The sequence below is a fragment of the Miscanthus floridulus genome, chromosome 16 (genome assembly GCF_019320115.1).
Source record: "Miscanthus floridulus cultivar M001 chromosome 16, ASM1932011v1, whole genome shotgun sequence".
Classification (NCBI taxonomy): Eukaryota; Viridiplantae; Streptophyta; class Magnoliopsida; order Poales; family Poaceae; genus Miscanthus; species Miscanthus floridulus.
In genome coordinates this window covers 57,069,034-57,094,116 of record NC_089595.1, presented here as the reverse complement: position 1 = coordinate 57,094,116, position 25,083 = coordinate 57,069,034, and positions in this window count along the sequence as shown.

Sequence of the window (25,083 nt, the reverse complement as noted above, 5' to 3'; positions counted from 1 at the left end):
TCACTATCACTATCATTGTCACTATCACTAGGGATAGGCTTTTTGTTATCTCGTGCCATAAGGCACACACGTGAGGTGCTTGATGATGTGTGCTTGTGCCCGCGCCTCTTGTGGTGGTCTTCTTCTTCACTTGAAGAATCATCCCATGACCTTATTGATGTGAGGGCTTTGTCCTTGCACGCCTTCTTCTTTGTCTTGGGTGTGGTCTTGTTTGGACAAACTTCCACAAAGTGCCCCAACTCACCGCATCCAAAGCATCCTTTCTTTCTTTGCTCATTTCTTTGATTTGTGAAGATGAAATCTTGAATTTGGATGGGCACACCCCTGACATTGAGCCTTTGGACATCTTCTCCACCTTGTTGATAAGTTTGATTCTTCATCAAGGTCGGAGGTGGAGGAGGAAGATTGATCATCATCACTTGAATCATCATCATCATCATCTTCTTCTTCTTCTTCTTCTTCTTCTTCTTCTTCTTCTTCTTCTTCTTCTTCTTCTTCTTCATCATCTTCACTTGAGGAGCTTGAGCTTGAGCTTGTCTCAACTTGCTTGCCTTTCATCTTCTTTTTCTCACTACATGTGAGCGCTTTGCCTTTGCTTGATGAAGAGGCTTCTTCTTGACTCATCTTGCATGACATTTCAAATGCCACTATTTTGCCAATGACTATGGCCGGGGTCATGGTGCTCAAGTCCTCTATGTTGTAAAGGATGGTGATGATGTTTGCATATTTCTTTTGTGGTAGCATAGAGATGATCTTCCTCACGATGTCCATATCATCTAGCTTTGTTAATCCTATTGAATAGAGCTCATTGATGATTAGATTCAAATTAGAATACATATCACGTACAAGCTCATCATCATTCATTTTAAAGGAATCATAATTTTGTTTAGCTAGATAATGTTTTTGCTCACAGACATTAGTTGTGCCATCATGGAGCTCTTGGAGTTTTAACCTAAATTTCATGTGCCGTATTTAAAGTGAACACTTGGTTAAACACATCCATGTTAAAAGATTCAAACAAGCAATTTTTAGCTCTAGCATTGAAATGAATTTATTTTTCTTCACTCTTTGTGGGTTTATCAGGATTCTTAATGGGTTTCATCCTGTCATGAGTGACTCTCCAAACACCCAAATCAATCGCCTCAAGGTGACAAGTCATTCTAGCTTTATAGTAAGGTAAGTTAGTGTCGTCAAAGTACGGAGGCCTAGAGGTATCCATCCCAACCACTCTAAATGACGTCGGCTCAACAGCGACGAAGCCAAAGGTCCAAATTGAGCCAACCGGCTTTGATACCAATTGAAAGGGGACCGTGACGCCTAAGAGGGGGGTGAATTAGGCAACTTAAAATTCTAACTCTAAACTATTACCTCTTTTACTAACCTTAGCAAAACATATGTAAAAGATAAACTATCTAAATGTGCAACTACAATTTTGCTAGTGTGTTGCTATCTCTACCGCATAAAAGCGTTATGCAAACAATCTAAATATGGAAGCTAAAGAGTAAGGTAGAGATATGCAAACTCCCATCAACAACTCCGGTATTTTTACCAAGGTATCGAGAATCATGCAAGCTTCCCCCTAGTCCTCGTTGGAGCCCCTCGCAAGGAATCCCTCATAAGGGCCAAGCTCCTGGTCGGGTAACTCCGTGGATAGCCTTGGGCCTTCCCCACACATAAGTGGGTCTCTGACGTGCCTTCTGCAAGCCTCTCTCGGATGCTCCCCGCCGTCTTCACTATCAAGCTTCTGGCCAAAACGCCGTGGGCCTTGTTCCCTCCGGTACACGGTGGCAGCCACACCACAAACACGGTTGGTGTGATCTCACAAGACTACAAGCCCCACCGATGTACAACAATGGTGCATGCAAGCACCGAGTGGTAAGAGGTATGCAAACCTCACTAAACACTAGGCCTAAACTTAGAGCAAGTGCATAAGCGGTGGTCTAATCAACCTAAGCACTTCACAAAGCACCTACGCTAATCACCTAATGAATCACTAAGCACTATGCAAGTGGAGATCACTAAAATAGTGTATCAACACCCTTGGTATGTTTTCTTAGCCCCACTCCTCTCAAAGGGCTGGTTGGGGGGTCTATTTATAAGCTCCACTAAAAAAAGTAGCCATTAGGCACAAAACCAGCTTTCTGCTACTAACTAGATGCTGATCTGTCATGATCAAACATGTCCAGTCGTCCCAACCGTTGGAGCTCGCACATTGATCGGACTCTGGCTGAGTCCGATCATCATTGACCGGACATGTCTGGTCGCGCTGGCACTGCTCTGGAACCTCTCTAAAAATGATCAGACGCTGCACTTCATGCGTCCGGTCATCCAGTCTACTACGTCCGGTCATGCTGAAAACATTGTTGTGACAATGAACAGTGACACCGGTGTGTCCGGTCACTGCTTCGCTCAGCGTCCGATCACTGCTGCTCAGCATCCGGTCACAGCTGCTTAGCGTCTAGTCACAGCTGCTCTGCCAGACTCATTTCTTCGCAATCTTGCATCTAGCTTGGTTCCAATCTTTGTGCTTGGACTTTGCTTGACTTTGTATGTCTTCTATGCATCTTCACATGCATTTGTTGAGGTGTTGATTTTTGGATCATCACGTCGCATTCATCCAAGTCACGTCTTGCACCCTATTGAACTACAAAACAAACACTTGCAAATTCATTAGTCCAATTTGGTTATGTTGGTCATCAAACACCAAAATCCAAAGTAAATGGGCCTAGGGTCCATTTTCCCTACATGATCGATAGCCATACTATTAAGAAAGGGGTGAAACTCGTATCGAAATGCGGTTATCAAAGTGCCACTTGAAAATGTTTGTGAAAAGCAAACACCCTTGAAAATGTTTGTGAAAATATGCTAACACATGTGCATAAGGTGATACACTTGGTGGTTAGCACATTTGAGCAAGGGTGGAGAAGTTGGTAAAATGAAGGAAGTGATAGTCACTGAGATACAGTGATCGGACGTTGGTCACGCAGTGACCAGACGCTGGTCACTGTAGTGACCAAACTTTGACCTAGCATCCGGTCAGTGGCACGTAGTGAAGGACGTCAGTCGGTCTCTTGACCAGGACATAGGTGACCGGACTCTATCTGAACACTGCTCAGCAGTCCGATCATGCTGATGTGGTAGCGTACAGAGAAGAGGGAGAGTGATCGGACGCTAGGCGAGTCTGGTCGGGCATGACCAGGATGCGTCTGATCATGAATGGAACCTTACTGGAAGTGACCAGATGCTAGGCAACTGTGCGTCCGGTCCTACACTTGTAGTGCGTCTGGTCACAACTAAAATGCACTGATGACCATTCAGATCCGGTGATCAGCATTTGAAGCAGGGGACACGTGGCGAAGATCTAAGGACCAGGACACTGGGGTCCTGCATCCGGTCAATATGACCGGCGTGTCCGGTCACCCCGATTTTTCCAGTGAATAGAGAGCCAACGGCTCTATTAATGGGAGCTCTCTATTTAAGCCCCCATTGCTAGCTCTAGCTCACTCTCTTGGCCATTTGTATTGACATAGCAACCTTGTGAGCTTAGCCAGAGCCCTCTCACTCATCTCCATTATTGATTCATCATCTTTGTGAGATTGGGAGAGAATCCAAGTGCATTGCTTGAGTGATTGCATCTAGAGGCACTTGGTGTTTGTGTTTCACTACCGGATTCGCTTGTTGCTCTTGGTGGTTGCCACAACCTAGACCCTTGCTGCAGTGGAAGGAGGATTGGCACGAGTTGGTGATTGTTCGTGGCCATCTCCCTATGACTATGAGGGGACTTGTGCCTTCCCCAACAGAGCGCTAAAAGGTAACCCTAGTGGATTGCTCAGGTCATTGAGTTACCTCACTTGTGGGTAGGTTCTTGCGGTGTCTAATTGTGTGGATGAGGTTTGTGCAACACCTCTTAGCCATCAGAACCACCAAGTGTTGGTCGACACAACGGGGACGTAGCGTGTTGGCAAGCATGTGACCCTTGGGAGAAAATTAGTTGTCTCTTGCCCTTTGGTATTCTCCTGGTGATTGAGTTAGTATTCATCTTGTGATTGGTTCACTCCTCTACACGGCGGTATAATCACCTTACTTACTCATTTACATACCCGCAAACTAGTTGTAGTAAGCTCTTTAGTGTAGCTAGAATTGAGAGCTTGCTTTGTAGCTTAAGTTCATCTAGTGGAGCTCTTTAGTGTAACAAGTGTGAGAGATCATAGTGAGTAGTGACTTAGTAAATTGTGTGTCTAGTGATCATAGTTACTAGAATTGTTGGATAGGTGGCTTGCAACCTATGTAGAGCTAGAGCAAGTGCACTTTTCGCTATTTGTCATACTAATCAAATTGCTCTAGTTGGTTTGTAGATTCTTAAATAGGCTATTCACCCCCCCCCCCTCTAGCCATATTAGGACCTTTCACGTGGGAGCTCCTGGACATCGCCACCTAGTATGCCACTGACGAGGAGGCCATCTAGGCCAACTTTAGCTGGAAAGCCAAGGCCGTCAGCCACCTCAGTGGTGGAAACGGCACCGACGATCCCGCCTCATCCTAGCGGAAGCACCACAGGGAGGAGATGGTTGTCATGGCTGATCGTGCCACTAGACCTCAGCCCTATGGGTGCTGTACACCTGGAACACTTTGATAAGGCACTCGAGTCCCCTGCCCATTCCACGGGGGGCAGGCAAAACATCTTCTCAAGGACTGCGCCACCATGAAGGGCTACATCCATAGCACCCTTAGCCAATAGGGCAAGGCCTAGAAGCCTACCCCAAAGGTCAATGACCTAGCTGATGGTGCTAGGAGGAAGACAATGAGTTCTCCAAGGCCAAGCGTATGAATCCTACCGATAGTGTCGCATCACTGAGCAGGAGGTGAACGCCGTCCACACCCTCGCTACCCTAACGTGGCTCCGGTGGTCCCAGATGGCCATCACCTTTGACCAAGAAGACCATCCCGATCACATCCCCTATCCAGGGCGCTACCTGCTCATGGTCAGCCCAATCATGGGCACCACGTGCCTCACCAAGGTGCTGATGGATGGTGGTAGTGGCCTCAACAAACTTTATGCCAGCACCCTCAACAAGATGGGCGTCCCTCGGAGCAGCCTGTGCCCTAGCAAGGCGTCGTTCTATGGGATTGTGTTGGGGATGGAAGCCGTGCCCCTAGGGCGCATCTGGCTCAATGTCACCTTTGGCTAGCTGGACAACTTCTACAAGGAGCCACTCACCTTCGAGGTCGTCAACTTCCTCGGTGTCTACCACATCCTCCTCAGTCGACCATGCTTTGCCAAGTTCATGGCCGTCCCCAACTACACCTACCTCAAGCTCAAGATGCCCGACTCGAAGGGGGTCATCACCGTCGAAGGTAGCTTCAAGCAAGCTTACTACTACGAGCAAGACTAAGTCACCCAAGCGACCACACTCATCACCCCCTATGCTACTGAACCCTAGACATGACATAGGGAGAGTGCCAGTCAAGGAAGCATCTGAGATGGTGGCGGTGCTCGACCGACCGAGCATCAGCATGGCGGTCAAGACCTCTGGCAGTAGCTGTGGCTTGGCTGGCCCCACCATCTAGGAGCTTGGCTCCCCAGAAGGGGCTGACCCAATCAAGGTGAGTTCTGACCTTCCCCATTAGGGAAGGCCATCACTGAGCCATCCGCCCAGAAGTCGCACCTTTCGAGCCATGGCCCGCCTATCGACCTCCTTCACCGGCCTACCTCTCTAATAGCAAAAACCAAGATATGTCCTATCCTCCTGACCCTTTTACTTTGCTTACCTCTATTTGCTCTATTTTCTATCTTCCTTGACCCAAGGCACCCTAGCGATGGCTCGGCCACACCAGAGGATCGACTGAGCTAACCACCTGCTGACCTTTTCTGAAGGAGGACCACTGTAGAAGACCCTCGAGCGAGGCAAGGATGAGCAGACGGAGCAGGAGGAGTAGGCAGAAGATCGGCAAGGCACTAACAGAGTGGCCCTAGCCATCTGATTGCCAGCTATGTCCTCTTTCCCCTCTCTTGTGTCCATTCTATTTTCTTTCTAGATTTCTGCCTATCTCTTGATCCTCCACTAGATCGTTCCACCCCACCGCATGTCGGTCTAGGGTCCCCCCAGAAGGGGCATCGCCAAGGGTTCAAGGCCAACCCACTAGGCTTCAAGGTCGCCTGAAGCAACTTAAAGTGCGAGGGATGCTCAGGAGACAATCCCATGCGGCTGTAGCCGGGACACTCAGAAGCGTCTCGACCATCAGACGAGTGATGTCCATGTATCAACCTCGAGCCACTCGTGGTGACCCAATGAGGGAGGCAGCGAGCCCTCAAGCATTGATAGATGGGCTCAAGAACTATACGAGTGGCCTGGTCAAGAAGCCGAGAATCTCCCCTAGGGGACATGACTGGGGCACAGAATGATCACAAATCTAGGGTTCTCATAGACTTACCTGCTAGCAACATAAGCACGACTATCTTGGCCTTGCCATCATCATAACAGCCTAGCCCAACGAGGGATCAAGTCTCTGAGCATGACTCAAGAGGAAAATGAGATTACACATGAAAGCAATTTCATTTCATTGATTGGGAACGACCTGAGTACAATATATGGCGGCAAAAATCTCTTCTACTCAGCACAGGGTCGACCCCCTAACCCTGCGATGATCTCCTCTCCTCCTCAGGAAGGGGAAAGGATGCCAATGGTGGAGGCCAACCTACCACGCTAGAGAAGGCCTGCTTCCCTAGACCAACTTCAGGTACGTGTGCAGGGGATCCCGCAGGAAGAGTCTCAGCAAGACGCTGTCCTGACCCCTTCTATGGGACTTGCACCACTAGGCTCATAGGCCAAGGGCCTCCGAGGCATCGACTGACCCCACCGCGGATGAAGACCGGAGAAGATCAGCAGCCCCCACCCTACATGAAGCAAGATCCGCATAGTGTCACGGAGTATGTCCCACCACCTCATGTAGTTGTGGGGGATGCCTCACTAGAGTCCTTCCACCCTTGAAGAAGCTATGGCTCGATAGACAACACCAAGCTCACTCGGAGGAAACCGTCGCACTTCATCCCACCGCCATCACTACCAAAGAAGATGGATCTGAGGAAGAAGAAGAGAGGGGGCTGGAGGGAGGGATTGAAGATGTCATGTCCCCTAGGGGCCTCCCTTTATAGCCAAAAGCGGTGCACTATGAGTGGCTCCAGGCCCTCTGATCAGCCATCAGCGGCTACAAAGGACCCTGGGGAACCAGCTAGGGATCCCTTCAATCCCCGCAGCATGCCTCTGGGCAGTTGCATGATGACGGTCGTGCAGTAAAGGTGGAGTCAGGGAACCACTGGCAATGAGTCAAGTTCTCGCTCCACTTTCCCACGCGCACACCGCCCACTCCATGCACGCCTCCTTGCAGGACTTAGGGGGATCCGCTCCTCCCAGGCCCACCGACTATCATCAATGGCTCGGATCCACGCGCACCTAGTGCCATGATTCCACCTCCACCATATTCAGCTCTACGTGGCCCTGATGTCCCATCTCTTAGACAAGACCGGACGGCACGCGCACGCGCACGTGTCATAACTCCACTAGGCATGATGGCCCAGATGCCATCAACTGCCTATGCAAGGCGTCAGCGGACAGGACACACCCAGAAGCTGCCCCCTTCGCTAGTAAGGAGGCCCTACAATGGCCTCAGGGGCTGCGCTGGCTCCCTAGACAAAGCAGCCTGACCTCCTGATCAACGGGCGCTCAGGTGGCACATCCCCCAAAAAACCAACCAACTCCCTAGAGTTGGATCAGGAGCCGCTAAGTAGTGGGCCCAACGAGGGCCACCGTCCGAGCCTTGGCACGATCCCACTTCCCCAATCTATGGCGGTAGAGGGTTGGCCTCAAAAGGTTGGCTTGAGAGGATCGGAACCTGTTATTGTAGCCTTTAGAAGGGCGTGGAGCTTTGGATGATCAGATGGTCCCCAAGCTAGAGCCCAGCGCTCTTGATCACTTGGCCCATGGTAGGCTCCAATCAGAAAGGAGGGCACCTTTGGGCCTATAGTCGGTGACTCCTAGATGAGTCCACCGAGCTCTCGCTCAAGTCAAAAACTCATGCGACATAGACTCGTGAAGGGATCAACATCATCTTTGCTTAGCCTCGATAGCCAAGCACCATCCATCACACTAGAGAAGAAGGCCCCAAGCAGGGCACAACACTCTCGCCAGTGGAAGCTATCCCGACCAAGGAGGATTCAGTCACCCGAAGATCGAATTCAGCCCTTTGTCACCATCACGCCAAGTGAGGCCACAAAGGGCTTGGGGGCTCCTAACGAGATCCTAACATATAGATATGTTAAGCCTCAGGTCTAGTGGTTCCCAAACAAAGAAGACCCCTTGACCGACCTCTTCAGGATCGCCTAGGGACTTGAGGGTTATGCCCATCGGGCACGCTCACGCATGCCCTCTGGCAAAGAGGTCTGGCTGAGCCTAACTCAACCGTAGCTTCCGCCTAGGGCTCGAGGGCTTCCATGAGCCTTTGGATCCCAATCTACGGCACCTCTAGGCCTGGCCCTTAGCTCCTGCATGGCTAATTATGCTAGCCAAGGCCTGGGCACAAGAAAACAAGCCCTAGGCTATCGATGCCCGGGGGCTCCCTAGCATCGCTCTCTAGGCGTGCCCTTGCCAACTGCTCCTCTAATAGGGTCATGTTCAGGGCATGACACAAGAAGACAAAGCTTCCTATGGCCTCTGGGGGCTCGGGGGCTTTTAGGCCCAGTGCATTAGCCCCTAGAGCTGACCTCCTTTGCCACCAAGAAGACTCTAGAAGGTCTCACCTAGGGGAGGCCAGGTCCAAGCTGACACCGCCTTGACACATAGAGTGTCAGAACAGAGTAGCCGGACTGATGCCTAGGCTTCTTCAGCTCCAAGACACCTTGACGGTCCATGGCGCACCACTGCGAAGCCCCTCCTAAACTCCGATGCACATAGACCATAGACTAGAACCCCTAAACCACCTTATACCCTGACCTATCTCATTATATAAGGGATAAGGTTAGACCTAGAGGGGAGAGGATCCTAGTTCGATCACCAGACACTCCATTCCATTCCATCTACTTTCAGCTCTGCACCAAGAGCAAGGCAACCCGAAGAGGGACACCGAGAGCCCCTCCTCCACCGCATCCCGCCGTCTCCTTCCTCTCCAATGAGGGGGAGACTCCACCGATGGTGAGGCAACCTTAGGATTAGTACTGAGCTAACCCCCCTACCAAACTCTCTTCCTTTACACTATCGTAACCCCCAGATTTTGGGTGCTCTTGAGTATAAGGATCATCAGCTGCTAGACATAGGGATCGAATTTGCCCGAGCTAGGATAAACCATTGCAGTCTTCTCTGCATGATTCTTGTGTTCCTGAGTCCACCTGAGCCACCGAAGACTCCAGTACTCTAACACTGACTCGAACAACATGCTTGTCGTGGTTTTGACTCCGCTATAGTGGTGAAAAGAGCTGATATGGTTAGTTTGATTAAAAAATGAATGCTATATTAAAATGCTATTGAAAGGATCAAGATGCCCAAGACAGGTTGGGGTGAATTGGGCTAATCTAAAATTCTTGTAGAAATTAAACCTATCACCTAGCCTACTTCAACCATGTGCCTAACAACTGTTGTCTAATGCTATAGCACTAGATTTTTGCACCCTAATTCCAATCCTACACTAGCATGTCAATATTAAGAAAGTAAATTGCATGAAGGTAAATGTGAAATGCAAAGGAAAGGAACACATCGATGTTTCTTGAGGTATTAGAGAGTCAGCACTCTCCACTAGTCCTTGTTGGAGCACCCGCACAAGGGTATCGCTTCCCCTTGATACATGCAAGCACCAAGTGCTCTTTAGTGGTTGATCCTTCTCCAACTCTAGAACGATGGATGATCGGTGCCGTGTACTATCACCAATTTGGGCCTCTCACAATCACCACCTGAGAAATCACTAAGCTCCTCAACACCACCAAGCCATCTACGCGATGCCTATTACCAAGAGTAACAAGCAGAAACTATCACTTGACTTAACCAATCCTAATGAGAAGAATGGATACAGGCTTGCTACTCCCTAAGCAGTAATGCAATCCTTAATCTTCTATTAGGAAACCTAAATCATTCATCTAGTTCCAAGTTATCTCTTGGATGCTAATGAGTCTAGCTATAACTTTAGAATGGCAAGAGAACCATAATGGATGAGATGGAGGGGTATATAGAGCTCACTGTCGATGTTTGACCACCGATAGCCTACCACAGGGGTCCCCGGGGCAGTATGTTCGGGCTTCAGCATATGCGGAACTCGACGATTAACACAAGAGATAGTCGATTTATCCTGGTTCAGACCCTCGATCTTTGATCGAGTAATAGCCCTATGTCCAGTCGGCGTTAGCCTTTGCGTTGGATTGATTGTCAAGTGTTGTGTTGTAAAGTCCCCTCTCTAGGAACCCTACCCTCCCTTATATAGTCAGGAGGTCAGAATCCTAGTCGGTTTACAATAAGAGTTCCTAGTAGGATTACAGAATAATACTACTACTAAGATTACATGGGAAGAATCCTAGTTAGACTAGATCTTCTCTCTTCTTTGTGGGGTATCCTATGGGTCCCGCATCGACAAGCCCCCAAGCACTTCATGGTTGAAATCTGGAAGCCTTGTCTTGTTCCTCTTGTCAAGTAGGAACAAGGGTTGTCCGAGTGCTTTCTTGAGTGAAACCATGTAGCGCTTCTTTGGACCTTCGAGTGTTGTGTGCTTTTTGAAAAAAGTTCATCCATCTAGGTGTAGCCCCCGAGCCTCTTGCTATTTGGAACAAGGAGCTAGAGGATCTTGTCTTGAAACTGCTCTGTTTCTTCGTTGAAGGTCAAAAAGAACTCGGATATGGCTCGGTCCAGGTTCTCTGTCTTAGGGTCTTGAAGTGGTCTGCCTTGAAGAAGTATTTTCTATGACGTGTGCTTTTTTGAAGAAAAAGTGCACTCACTGAGTGTAGCCCCCGAGCCTCTTGCTATTTGGAATAAAGAGCTAGAGGGTCCTAAATCTTTATGTTGTTTGAAAATTCCTGTTCTGAAGAAGTCTTCTGAGTGTAGCCCCCGAGCCTCTTGCAATTGGGAACAAAAGTTGGAGGGTCTTGAACCGCTATCTTGAAGAATTTGAGTGATGTGCTTGAAACTACTCTGTTTCTTCGTTGAAAGAGTGTAGCCCCTGAGCCTCTTGCTATTTGGAACAAGGAGTTGGAGGGTCTTGATTCTGGGTTGTTTGAAGGGTTGAAAACCTTTTCTGTTGCAGCCCCTGAGCACATTTCTGGGTTCTTTTATTCAAAAAGAACTCAGATACAGGGTCTTGGCATATTCTCTAGTAGTTTGCTTTTTGTCAGGTGTAGTTGCATGGTGGTAGTTGAGTATAAATGATGTTTGTTCATGAGTCGCACAGTGTTGGTATATTCTTCCGAATATACTCGTTTTCGAGTATTGTTCCTTCACTTCTGAGTCCTCCATTATTGAGTTATGTCTTTTCACTGTGTCCTTTGTTAGGCTTGTTTCGTTGGTGCTCTTGGTCCATGTGGACTGGCTCCTTCGGTCTATAAATACCCTCCTAGAGTGCTGTTCTGATTCATTGAACATTTTGTTGCTTGTTCTGAAGTCTCTGTAGTCATGAATATGGTAGTTTGTGAAGTAGAGCAGCCCCCAGATGTATTTTGTAGTTCTTGTATATCTTGTCGTAGCTGGAGGAAGTCTTGTGATAGGGATTAGAGGTAGACTAATCCCACAGCAGCAATGTACCAGGATGTACGTGGCGGTAGTAGTTGGAGGAAGTCTTGTGATGTGGGCTTCGTTCCTTCATCTGGCAGTTCTGGGTTTATCCTCGTCGCCTGCCCTGAGACTGTCCGGCACAGATCAACATCATATCCAGCATCACATTGGACTTGGGTAGACAGATGCCTGCCGACCTTCTCTGCTCCATGTTGTTCCACCGTTCTACTGACTTCCGCCTTGGATGCACTGCGTCCGTCCTTTGAAGAAAACTAGTGTAGCCGAGTGCGGTTTGTTCTACTGAGTAGCGATTTGGAACACGTAGTCGTTCCAGAGCCTAGTTATATCTGGGTTCCTCTTTGCTACCTTGCTTGTCGTAGTACCAAGTTTGTTGGGTTTGTAAGATGTGTAATCTTCTATTTTTGAAACCATTTATAATGGAAAAAAATCTTGTTTTCTGAGTTGTCATTCTTTATTCTTCTGATTTCCCGGTTGTTTGATGAATTCCTGAGTTCTTTCTATAAGATCCGGGTTGTTGTGTTCCTTGTAGGTAACCCCTCATTGCTTCATGGTTGATGAGTTCTTTTCGTAGCAATATGATAACTCCGCTATGGTGCTGGATGGATAAGTCTGAAATCTGCCCGTTGAACTGTACCGTTGTGTGGATCTGTGCCTTTTGTCATTTTAGCTGTGTCAGTAAATGGACCGTTGTGTTCTCACATCGTGTTTTAACGGGCCTGGTGGGCCGCGTTTTACTGCTGTAAAATCTATTTAAAGGCCTTTCATCTTCTTCTTCACTGCTCCGCTTTTGCCTTGAAACCCTAGTTTTCAGAAATCCACCGCCGCCATTGTTGCCGTCTTCTGAGCGCCGTCGTCTGAGCCTCATCTTTCCCTAGTGCCTTTTTGCTTCCGCTAGTACATGGGTAGGAAGAAAGCCGTGAGCAAGTCCTAGGCGACCTTTGTCGATGAGGAAGCATCGCTTTCCGTGATCGAGAACCAAGAGTTCATGGCCATGAGGGCTGCCCAGAAGGTTTCGCCGGCTTCGACGATGACTGAAGACCAGCTTCGCAAGCTTGTTGGCGATGGTCTGATCCAAAGCAAGGACATTGCTGAATGGAGGGCTCCAGGCGAGCATCGTGTCCCTGCTCCAAGTCCTGGTGAGATTATTCTTTTCGTCTCCTTTATCCTGTGCCTGGTCTCTGTCCTTCCCTGCTTCTGCCTTTCTTCATCGATTTCTTAACTATTTTGGGATTAGCCTGAATCATCTTGCTCCCAATGTTGTCCTTCATCTTTCTATCTTTGTTCATCTCTGTGAAACTTTCCTTGGAATTCCTCCTCTTTCCCTCTTTCGTTACTTCTTTCGTCTAAGCCCCAACCTCGCCGCGATGACACCAACGTTCTTGGTGGCTGCAAGATTTAGTTTCGCCAGGGTTTTAGAAGCAAATTCTTTGACTATGACCTGGTTGATTCTATGAGGGATTGGCGTGCATGACTGGTTTTATGCTAGCCAACTTGATTCCTCCTCTTTCTGTTCACTCCAGATCTGGTCTCTTGGTTAATGACCGATGGGAAAAGAACCCTATGACGACTGCTGAGCTCCAGACGATCAAGCCTTTTCTTGAGAGGCTTGACCGGCTTCGGTATTATTTCGAGTTTTCTTCGCCACCGAGTTCAACCTTTGAAGGAGCACGAACATTATGGTTTTGAGTACTCTAGGGCGGAGGACCCTTCTCATATGGTCCCTGCTCTTGAGTTGACCGATGAGGAGGTACTCGAGCATCTCCAGAAGATGCTGAAAGGAGTAAGCGTCGTTCCGCTTGCTGTCCTTGAGTACAGCGCTAAGAACCCGCCCGCTGCTGTGAGTTGTTCTTTTCTTTATGCGGGTACTTTTGATTCTCTTTCGTTGTATCCACTTTTGCTTATTCTTCCTTGTCTTGTTGTTTTACTCTTTTATAGGAATTGGGGCATAATTTTGCTGATCCAATTCCTCTTGTTGATGTCCCTGCAAATGTGGAGGCTGGGGGTAGTCTTGCTGGGGCGTCCTTGACCAGTAAGTTTCAAACTACCATGATGCTTCCTGGTGTTTCTTCCGCATTTTCTGACATATATGAAGAATATGTTCCTCGTCCAGTCCCTCGAGCTCCTCGTACTTTCAGAAAGAGGGGGCGAGCGGAATAGTTCTTCTTCTGCTCCATCTAGCTGCCAAGAAGTCTCGCCAGTCGAGTACTCGTCCAGGTACTTCAGTTGTAGCTAGCATGCTCTTAGGTGAGCATATTAATACGCTATGTCCTTTTGCTATTTGTTTTTATCTTTGACCGAGTACTTTTGTCCTTTTTTCAGCTGGATCTATGGTGGCCTTGGTCGAGAGTGAGGAGGAAGACGAGGCTGATGATGCGCCTCTTGCCGCGCATCGGTGAGTTCTTTTCTTGTTTTCCTGTTGTTGAACCCCTCCTTTATTCTGACTTTGGTCTTGATTTCTTTGTAGTAAGCGGTCGTCGGGTACTAGTTCTTCTAGGGCTCCGGCACCGAGTTCTTCTATAGCTTCGGTACCGAGTTCTTATGGGGCTCCAGTACTGGCTACGCCACTCCTGCTGCTGAGTGACGGTGATGTTTTTGCTGCCGTGGTTCCCCCTGCGAGGTCTTCTTTTGGTTTTATGAAGAAGAAGATAGCTGAGTGAGTGAATTCTGGTTTTATTTCTCTGCTTCTGTTCTCCTTTTTTCCTATTCTTTTTTACGAGTTTCCTTGTCAACTTTCAGGCCTTTGTATTCCCCGAGCCTCCAGTCAACTTCTTGTCAAACCTCTAGTGCACCCTTGCATACTGAGTCTCAGGACTCGGAACGCACGGTCGCCGAGGTGGCTGTGAGGGGGACAGAGTCCACAGCTGCTGATTTGCCGGCTACCGAGGTGACTATGGCCTGTGGCGGCGGGTTCATCTGAGGGATTGGTCTTGGCTTCCTAGGAGATTGCCCTGGCCATGCCTTCTTCGCCTCGACCGGCTTCTCCTTCTCCTCTTCTTGCCTCCGGTGGTCCGCCTTTTACTGATGACGTGGTGTAGCAGTTTGATGCCAGTCATCGATTGTCGGAGCTAACTACCGCCTAGGGAAGCTTATCGACCCTTGCGACTTCTTTTGGGGAAAGGCTCCAGGTAAGTTTTTCTACAGTTCTTTCTTTGGATGTTCGTTTTTCTTCTGTCCTTATGTCTTGTTTTTCTTTGTCTCTTTTTGCTCAGTCTTTTTCTCATGATCATACCGGCTTCTTTTTCTCGTCTGAAAATGAGAAAAAGTTGTCCTCTAAGGTGAGTACCATGAAGGCAGAGCTTGACCTCTATCAGGCCGAGCTGGAGACTGAGAGTTAGACGCATCAGAAGGAGGAGAAGGCTCTTCATGCCCAGGTGGTAGAGGCGAAGAAGCAAAAGGATGCTGCGGTGGAGTCCATGAAGAACGAGTGCAAAGGTATTGCTGGTTCTGTTTGTTTCCTTTTGTATTCTGACTTCCCTCTCTGTTGACTTGTTTTTCTTTTGTACTCTGATTCCCCTTTCTACTGAGTTGTTTTTCTTTTGTACTCTAATTTCCCTTTTGTTGACTTGTTTTCCTTTTGTACTCTGATTTTCCTTTCTGCTGACTTGTTTTTGTTGCTTGGCCTAGCTCTCCGAGTTGAAAAGCAGAAGCTCTCGGAGGGTATCAAGGAGATGAAGACACTCGTCCGCACTAACCACAACAAGGCTGAGGAGGTAATTACTCGAGCTGAAGAAGAACTCATGCTTGCTAAGTTGATTAGGCATGGAGCTGACTAGGGATCTTATGTAGGCCCAAAAAACTATTCAAGACTTGACTGGTAAGTTGGCAACGGCTACTGATAACTGGAATGCTTTGTGGAAGTCTTTTTGGTCAGTAGCCGACCTTCTCCGGACTCCTAGCGGATGATGGTCAATCTTGGGCTCAATTTATTCCCCAAGTGCCGACTCATTTCCAGGAGTTCAGTGAAGAGGTGAGCCCATCTGTGTACCAGGAACAGTTCTTGCCCAGGTCCGGGTTCTTTCTCTAGACTTTCCTTTGTCCAAGGTTGCCGATGAAGCCGAGAGCCAAGAGTACCTGGATGCTGTTGAGAGGTTGGAGCCTGAGGTCGATGACTTAGCCAGGAAGATTGTAGATAATCTTAACATTGATGTTTCTTCTCCTGATGACAATGCCTGATGTAATCGACCTTTGTATTCCAGCTTCTGTAACAAAACACTATACTTGAAAACTGAATGGAGATTCTTTATTTTTTGTTGATGTCTTCTTTGTCTGTATTTCTTTGTCTCAGTAAACAACTCGGCTTAGGTAAATCACTGTCTTGACAAACTTTCTTGATCTGTCGAGTGCTTTTCTGGCTTTCGTTTGTGCCTTGTAAACAACTCGGTATATGTAGATTGATATCTTGACTAGGTTTCCTTGATTTGTCGAGTGCTTGTCTGGTTTTCGTCTGTGACTTGTAAACAACTCGGTATAGATCGTTGTCTCAACAAACTTTGTGTTCTCGTTAGTACTGAAAGGACTTAGGACATCTCGGCTTCTTCTTTTCGGCCTAACTCGGAGTGTGGTCAGCATCTGGTCCTATCTTTGGTTGCAAAAACATCCTATGATCGACAAGCCCCCGAGCACTTCATGGTTGAATTCTGGAAGCCTCGTCTTGTTCCTTCAAGTCTTGTTGAGCAGGAACAATCGTCGTCCGAGTGCTTTCTTGAGCGAAACCGTGTAGCGCTTCTTGGGATCCACTGAGTGTAGCCCCCGAGCCTCTTGCTATTTGGAACAAGGAGCTGGAGGGTCTTGTCTTGAAATTGCTCTAATTTATGCTCAGGCTTAGTTTCAGTCGTTTTGCTTTTTTGGTTTGGGTGTTAGCTTATTAGCTACCCTCATCGGCGGGCTCAAGCATGTTTTCAGCTCTTCTGCTCTCGGCCGGTATGCTCAGGCGTCTTTTCAGCCATTTTGCTTTTTGGTTCAGGTGTTAGCTTATTAGCTACCCTCATCGGCGGGCTCAAGCATGTTTTTAGCTCTTTTGCTCTCGGCCGGTATGCTCAGGAGTCTTTTCAGCCATTTTGCTTTTTTGTTCGGGTGTTAGCTTATTAGCTACCCTCATCGACGGGCTCAAGCATCTTTTCAGCTCTTTTGCTCTCGGTCGGTATGCTCAGGCATCTTTTCAGCCATTTTGCTTTTTGTTTTGGGTGTTAGCTTATTAGCTACCCTCATCGGTGGGCTCAAGCATGTTTTCAGCTCTTTTGCTCTTGACCGGTATGCTCAGGCGTCTTTTCAACCATTTTGCTTTTTTGTTTGGGTGTTAGCTTATTAGCTACCCTCATCGGCAGACTCAAGCATGTTTTTAGCTCTTTTGCTCTCGGCTGGTATGCTCAGGCGTCTTTTCAGCCATTTTGCTTTTTTGTTCAGGTGTTAGCTTATTAGCTACCCGCATCGGCGGGCCCAAGCATGTTTTCAGTTCTTTTGCTCTCGGCTGGTATGCTCAGGCGTTTTTTAGCCATTTTGCTTTTTTGAAACAACTCGGGGAAAGCCATAATACGACATATGTTTGTCGAGAAAGAACCATCTTTATTGATCATGAATATTGATAGGTCATAATAGTACATATGTTGTTGATGAGCTCTATCTTTGTTGATCATGAACGTTGATCTCTTGTGGCTTGTATATATATTTTCCCTTGAGTTGTTTTCATGCGTAGAATCTTCGTAGCTGGCTGATGTGCCATGTATTGTTGACTTCTTTTCCGTCTTCAGTTGTCAACTTGTATGTGCCCGGTCCTGGTGACTTTTGTGACTGATTAAAGGACCTTCCCATGGACTGAGTAGTTTATGGCGTCCGTTGGTTTTTTGTATTCTTCTTAGTACTAGGTCTCTGACTTGTAATGATCGAGACTGGGTATTCTTGTTGTAGTGGCGTCTTAATCCTTGGAGGTATCTTGCTGATTGAAGGGTAGCGTTTACTCTGACTTCTTCTGTACAGTCGAGCTCTAATCTTCGGGTGTGTTCTGCTTCTCCTTCGTCATATTGTTCTATCCTTGGTGACGTCCAGATCAAGTCGGCAGGTAGTACGGCTTCTGATCCATAAACCAGGAAGAAAGGTGAGTATCCGGTGGCCCTGCTTATTTGAGTTCGTAGCCCCCATACGACCTTGGGTAATTCTTCAATCCATTTTGATCCATAGTCTACTAGTTCTTCATACAATCTTGGTTTTAATCCGGCTAGTATGAGTCCAGTTAGCCCTTTCGACCTGTCCGTTGGCCTCTGGATGTGCGACTGATGCGTAATCTATTCTGAAGCCGATAGTCCTAGTGCCCAACTTTGGAATTCTATAGCTGTGAAGGGAGAACCCAAATCTGTGATGATTCGATTGGGCATGCCGAAGCGGTGCATAATGTCTTGGATGAACTCGACTGCTTTGGCTACGCTGTATTTTGCGAGTGGTTTGTATTCAATCCACTTGGTGAACTTGTCAATTGCTATGAAGATGTACTCGAAACCGCCTTTTGCTTTCTTGAGAGGTCCTACTTGATCCAGCCCCCAGCAGGAGAAAGGCCAAGCAGGTGGGATGCAGATGAGGTTGTGAGCTGGCACATGAGCTTGTCTTGCGAACATTTGACAACCTTTGCATCTTCTGACGAGTTCTTCTGCGTCTTTCAAAGCGGTTGGCCAGTAGAAACTAGTGTGGAATGCTTTGTCGACTAGTGTTCTTGAAGCAGGCATGATTTCCATAGTAACCTGAGTGTATTTCGTCTAGGATCTCTTGCCCTCTTCAAATGAGACGCATTTTAGGAGTACTCCTGATGATGCGGCTCTTCTGTAAAGCTTGTCTCCCACTAGGACGTAATTCTTGCTTCTACGAACTCTGGTAGCTTCCTCTTTTTCTGCTGGCAGCTTATTCTCTTTGATGTAATCGAATAAAAACCTAGGTCCATGAAGTGGTGATTACCAAAATCTAGGTGCCTTTAGCTAAGATTTCAGGGGTTATCTCACTGGGTTGTTTGATAGAGGGAGCTAATAACTCCTCTATGAATACACCGGGTGGGACCTTCGCCCTATCTGATCCAAGCTTGGCGAGGACGTCTGCCGCAATATTAGAATCACGCAGGACGTGTAGAATTTCTAATCCTTGAAAATGTTTTTCGAGCTTTCGTATTTCAGCACAGTAAGCGCCCATGTTTTCTTTGGTGCAGTCCTAATCTTTGTTGACTTGATTGATGACTACCGCTAAATCGCCATAAATGAGTAAACGCTTGATTCCGAGGGTAATTGCCACTCGTAGCCCATGGATGAGTGCTTCGTATTCTGCTTCATTGTTTGTAGCTTGCCATAATATCTGAAGGACGTACTTGAGTTGTTTTCCATCTGGAGAAATGAGGAGAATGCCTGCACCGGCTCCGCCTAGCTTGAGTGATCCATCAAAGTACATCTTCCAGTGATCGAGGATGGTATTTGACATAGGTTGTTGAATTTCTGTCCACTCGGCAACAAAATCAACCAGGGCTTGAGATTTAATTGCCTTCCGTGGGGTGAAATCGATATTGAGAGCACCAAGTTCAACTGCCCATTTAGATATGTGCCCTGTTGTGTCTCTGTTGTGTAAGATGTCTCCGAGTGGGAAATCTGTCACCACGGTAATCTTGTGGCTTTCAAAATAGTGGCAAAGCTTGCGTGAAGTGATCAAGAGGGCGTATAGTAGTTTTTGCACATGCGGGTACCGGATTTTTTATTCTGATAGTACCTCGCTGATGTAGTATATGGGGCATTGTACTTTATATACACGTCCTTCTTCTCTTTCTATGACAATCACAGTGCTGATCACAGTAGAAGTTGCCGCAATGTACAACATCATGTCTTCGTATTTCTTTGGAGGTGTGAGAATGGGTGAGGAGGTGAGGTATGCCTTGAGCTTCTTGAAAGCTTCGTTGGCTTCTTCTGTCCACTCGAACTTGTCTGTCTTCTTTAGCAATTTAAAGAAAGGTAACCCTTTTTCGCCCAGTCTAGATATGAAACGATTGAGGGCCACCATGCAGCCTGTTAGTTTCTACACATCTTTGACACTTCGGGGAGGGCCCATCTCTGTTATGGCTCGAATCTGCTTGGCGCTTACTTCGATTCCGCGATGACTGACCAAGAATCCGAGTAGTTGTCCTGAAGGAACTCCGAATACACACTTGTTTGGGTTCAATTTCCACCTCCATCTTTTTAGTTTTTCGAAGGTTTGCTTTAAGTCTTCAATTAGTGTATCCGGGTTCTTTGTCTTTACTACTACATCATCCACGTATGCCTCTATGTTTTCATCGATCTGATCACCAAGGCATGTTTGGATAGCTCTTTGGTAAGTGGCACCAGCATTCTTGAGTCCAAATGACATAGTTTTGTAGCAGTAGACACCGAATGGAGTGATGAAAGATGTCTTACTCTGGTCTTGATTCTTTAATGCGATATGGTGATATCCTGAATAGCAATCAAGGAAGGATAATAGGGCAGATCCTGCTATTGAGTCAACTATCTGATCGATGCGTGGTAGCCCAAATGGATCTTTTGGACCGTGTTTGTTGAGATCTGTGTAGTCGACACACATGCGCCACTCGTCTGTATTCTTTTTCTGTACTAGAACTGGGTTTGCTAGCCAATCTGGATGGAGGATTTCTCTAATGAATCCAGCTGCCATTAATTTTGTGAATTTCCTTTTTTAATTGCTGCCTTCTTGTTGGGTGAGAATCATCATAGTCGTTGCTTTACAGGCTTGGAGCCTTCATTGATATCAATTCTGTGCTCAACCAACTCTCTTGGAACCCTTGGCATGTCGGTTGGCTTCCAAGCGAAGATATCTTTGTTGTCCCGAAGAAAGTTGGTGAGCGCGAGTTCCTATTTTGCCGAGAGGTAGGCGCTGATGGTTGCCATTTTGGAGGGATCACTGGTGCCCAGGTCGATTTGCTTGACGTCGGCTTCTTTTGTATGTGCTAGGATGCTGGGTTTTTTTAGGCCGGTATTACTAGGTCTTCTGGGCTCATTTCTGCTGCAACAATGGCTATTTCTTTTCTTCCATCGATGTCCTGTGCCTTTGCTGCAATTTGGATTGCCTGAACATCGCAATCAAAAGCGCGCTTCAAATCACTCCGAAGAGAAAGGACACCATTAGGCCCTGGCATTTTAAGCAACATGTACGGATAATGCGGTATCGCCATGAATTTTGTTAGTGCTGGGCGCCCGAGGATTGCGTGATATGATGAATCAAAGTCTGCAACTTCAAACTTGATGAACTCTGTACGGTAGTTCGAGGGAGTCCCAAAAGTAACCGGTAGAGTGATTTGTCCAAGTGGCATTGCTGCCTTGCCGGGTACTATGCCATAAAAAGGCGTGCTTGTGGGTGTAATCATCCCGGCGAGTTGTAGTCCCATCTTCCTTAGAGTTTCTGAGAAAATGATGTTGAGTCCGGCTCCCCCGTCGATTAGTACTTTCATGATAGTCATACTGGCAATAGTTGGATCTAGAACTAGCGGGTAATGGCCTGTATTTCCTATGCTAGTCCATTGGTCTTCTCTTGAAAATTGGATTGGATACTGTGACCAGTTGAGATATCTTGGAGTAGCCGGTTCTGCTGCCATGATGGTTCGCAGCGCTAGCTTTTCTTGATGTTTGCTTCTGGAATCTGGAACTCCGGCAAAGATTACTGCTACTGTCCCCCCTGGATTTTTCGAATCCCTTGTCTTCGTGATTGTCTTCTTCTTTTTTCTGATTGCCCTCTTTGGTAAACGCATGTTTTCAATGTCGTCATACCTCCTGGGCTTGGAAAACTTCCTTGATTTGTCAGTGACTGCTACCATGTTGTCTAGTCCACGTTTTCTTTCCTAATGTCTGTTGTTTCAAGGATTTTGCTTGTCCGGGTTGTCTCTGTTGTTTCTATCCAGGAATCTTTCTTGTGTCTTTTCCTCTGTGGTAATCATCTTTTCCACTGTTCGTCTGAATTCTTCATTGTTTCTTGGGTTTTCTTTGCAGAAGTCTTGAAATTGCCACCTAGCCATGATTCCGTGAGAGAAAGCTTCGATCACTTCTCGTTGGGTGATGTCATGTACTTGAGCTCGTAGTTCACCAAATCATCAATAGTAATTTCTGAGACTTTCACCTCCTTTCTGTTTGAGTCCTTTTAGCTCTGCGTGGGTGATTGGGTGTGTAATGATACCCGCGAAATTTTTGTAGAAAGCTCTTTGTAAGTCCTCCCAATTCCTGATTGATCCTGGATTCAATTTGTCAAACCATTGAAGTGGCATGGTTTTCTAGGGCCGTGGGAAAGAACAAGGTCTTGATGTCATCATCTCCTCCGGCCAATTCAATCGATTGTGAGTAAATCCTGAGCCACTGCCTTGGTTCGGTCTTGCCATCATACTTGGAGTGGTTGGATGGCTTGAACTTGTGAGGCAGTCATATTGAAGTGAGTCTATTTGCAAAACAGGGGAATCTATCGTGTGTTCTGGCTTCTATGTATTCTGATTCAGCGCCCCCTTATTGCCAACTGTTGTCTTGGTGAGAGTAGTTTTGCGTAGCTGTCCGTGTAGGTGCTTTGCTTCTGGCCTTTCTTGGTTGTTCGACTCGGTTGTTTTGGACTATGGTTTCTTTTACTTTCTCTGTTGTGACTTCCACTTGGTCCAAGTCTCTCGAAGGTGGACTTCCTTTGATTTTGATCTTCCTGCTCATGAGATGTCGCCCTTCCATCGTGCGTCCTTAGGACTGTTGATCGGAGGAAGTCCCAGAGCTGTTCTTGTTTTTCATTGGGATGTGAAGTAGCCCTGAGTTCTTCTAGTGCTTCTCGGATCTTATCATAGGGTGTATTCGCTGCTCGTCCTTCTTCAACCTCTCGCTCTGATTTTCTTCTATTGTACTCGGCTAGGTCTGACTCATATTTGATCCAAGCTTCCTTGCGCTGCTTAGCACGGCATTAACGTCCTTATTTCAATTTGTTCTTCCTTTCTCTGGCTTGCCTCTGACTCTCAGTCTCACCATCGTGCCCCTGGGTAAATGGTGATATGTTGGACTCAGATTCATCTGAAGACCTAACGTCGGGCGCTTTTGGGGGTACCAATGGTGACCGAGGACGGCGAATCATGAGTACTTCTCGATCGTGAGTTGTTCTATCATTGGTGCTGGTTTCCGTACTGTTAGAGTTGTTGATAACTTCAGTAGAGGCTTCGAGGTCACAGATCGAGTCTCCTTGGTAGGGTAGAATTGTTGTTGTCGCATTGTCGACTAGTTGGGTGTCGCTATCCTCAGGAACGGAACCTAGCCAGTGGACGATGCAGTCTTGAGATGTTATAGTTAAGACGAGACCTTCTTGGCTCCCGTCAGTGGTATTCCAAGCACTAGCTTCAGAGATCTTTCGAGCTGTGCCCGACAAGATATTGCCATGTTGTGGAGTCTGAACGGAAAAGGATCCAGCTTCTTTAGAGTACTCTGAGTGTACTCCGAGTTGTTTTCTTGATAGGTTGATGTCGTGTTCTGGAACCTTGTCGGAAAAGAACTCAGTTTTCTGAAAGAACTCGGATAAGACTCCGTCTCAGAAGCGCAACTTGAGTTTGAATCAGATGCATGAAGCCGCGAAATCTGAGTTGGATCGGACATCACGAGCTGCGCAAATCTTCCAGCAAGTTGATCTGTCGTTGTCGCCGAAATGGAAAGGTCTTGATGATGATCCGAATCTTCAAGAAGATGGCTTTGGAGCTTGCCATTGTCACCTGCCTCGTAGATCCATGAACCGAAGATGAAGATTGATCCCTTTGAGAAGATCATGTTGTCGAGGTCCATCGAGCTCCTGGATGCAAAGTCACCGAAAGCCCCTACCTGGCGCGCTAGCTGTCGATGTTTGACCACCGATAGCCTGCCACGGGGGTCCCCGAGGCAGTATGTTCGGGCTTTAGTGTATGCGGAACTCGACGGTTAACGCAAGAGACAGTCGATTTATCCTGGTTCGGACCCTCGATCTTTGATCGAGTAATAGCCCTACGTCCAATCGGCGTTAGCCTTTGCGTTGGATTGATTATCAAGTGTTGTGTTGTAAAGTCTCCTCTCTAGGAACCCTGCCCTCCCTTATATAGTCAGGTGGTCAGAACCCTAGTCGGTTTACAATGAGAGTTCCTAGTAGGATTACAGAATAATGCTACTACTAAGATTACATGGGAAGAATCCTAGTTAGACTAGATCTTCTCTCTTCTTTGCGGGGTATCCTGTGGGTCCCGCATCGACACTCACCCCCAAAAACTAGCCATTAAATGCCACTTAGCGGAAATGTACTCATCGAAAAACTCTACTGGTACTTTTGGATGAGCATTAGAGAAATCTGGTGACTCTCCAATGGTTAATTACTATACGATGACCTCCAATGCATTCTCTGATGCCTCTTTGGTGTCACCACCAAAGAAATCTAGTGGCCTAAAAACCCTTTTGCGAAAGGTTTTTGGCTAGCTGCAATCCACCGATGGTGCTTTGGTGACCCCACCGGAGAAATCTGGTGTGTCTGGGAGCTCTTCGTCTCCTGTGGTCTAGGAGCCTAAACTCCGGTGTGAGTTATTTGGTGATCATCGGAGAAAGCAATCTTTTAGCACAATAAACAAACCGTGTACAAAGATCCTAAACCCCAATGCTTGTACCAAATAAATTCGGTGGCTATGTAATCCCTCCATTTTTCATCCAATTCAATCATCTTTCAAAATGGTCCAACTTCCAATTGATCTTAGGGCTTCATCTAAGCTACCTAGCTCTAGGTTTGACAAGTGTGCACCACATCCACTCACTAGACTCACCTAGGTCAAGCTACTGGTTCATACCTCCCTTTATTATAGTACAGTCAAAGGAAAAACAAAGACCTATACTACTCTAAGTATCTCATGTGTTTTTATTATTGACGATTGAAGTATCCCTATGTTGAATGTAAAAAAACAAAGTAAATGCTGAACTTTGTTCAAAGAAGGAATTATTTATTATGTTCAAATCACCAATGTAATGCTATATGATATATTTTCTTTCTCAAATTTAAAATATATCTCATATAGCATTTTAGGAGAGTTTAACAATTCTAAACCATATTTTTCATATTCCGAACAAAAATAACTAAGACAACACTTGTAAAGAATCAATGTTATTTTTGCTGCTACTTATCTCTTGTTCTAAGTCAAATATGAAAATAGGTGTAGAAGGCTAGTTATGGGCCATAGATTCTACGCCCACAATGGTATAATGAGATCATGATGAAATGGTGTACAATAAAGAAGTGTCCATTCAAATAGAAAAAAGAAACAAGTGAAAAATCCAATAAAGAGAAATCATGATCATTTTCAAGG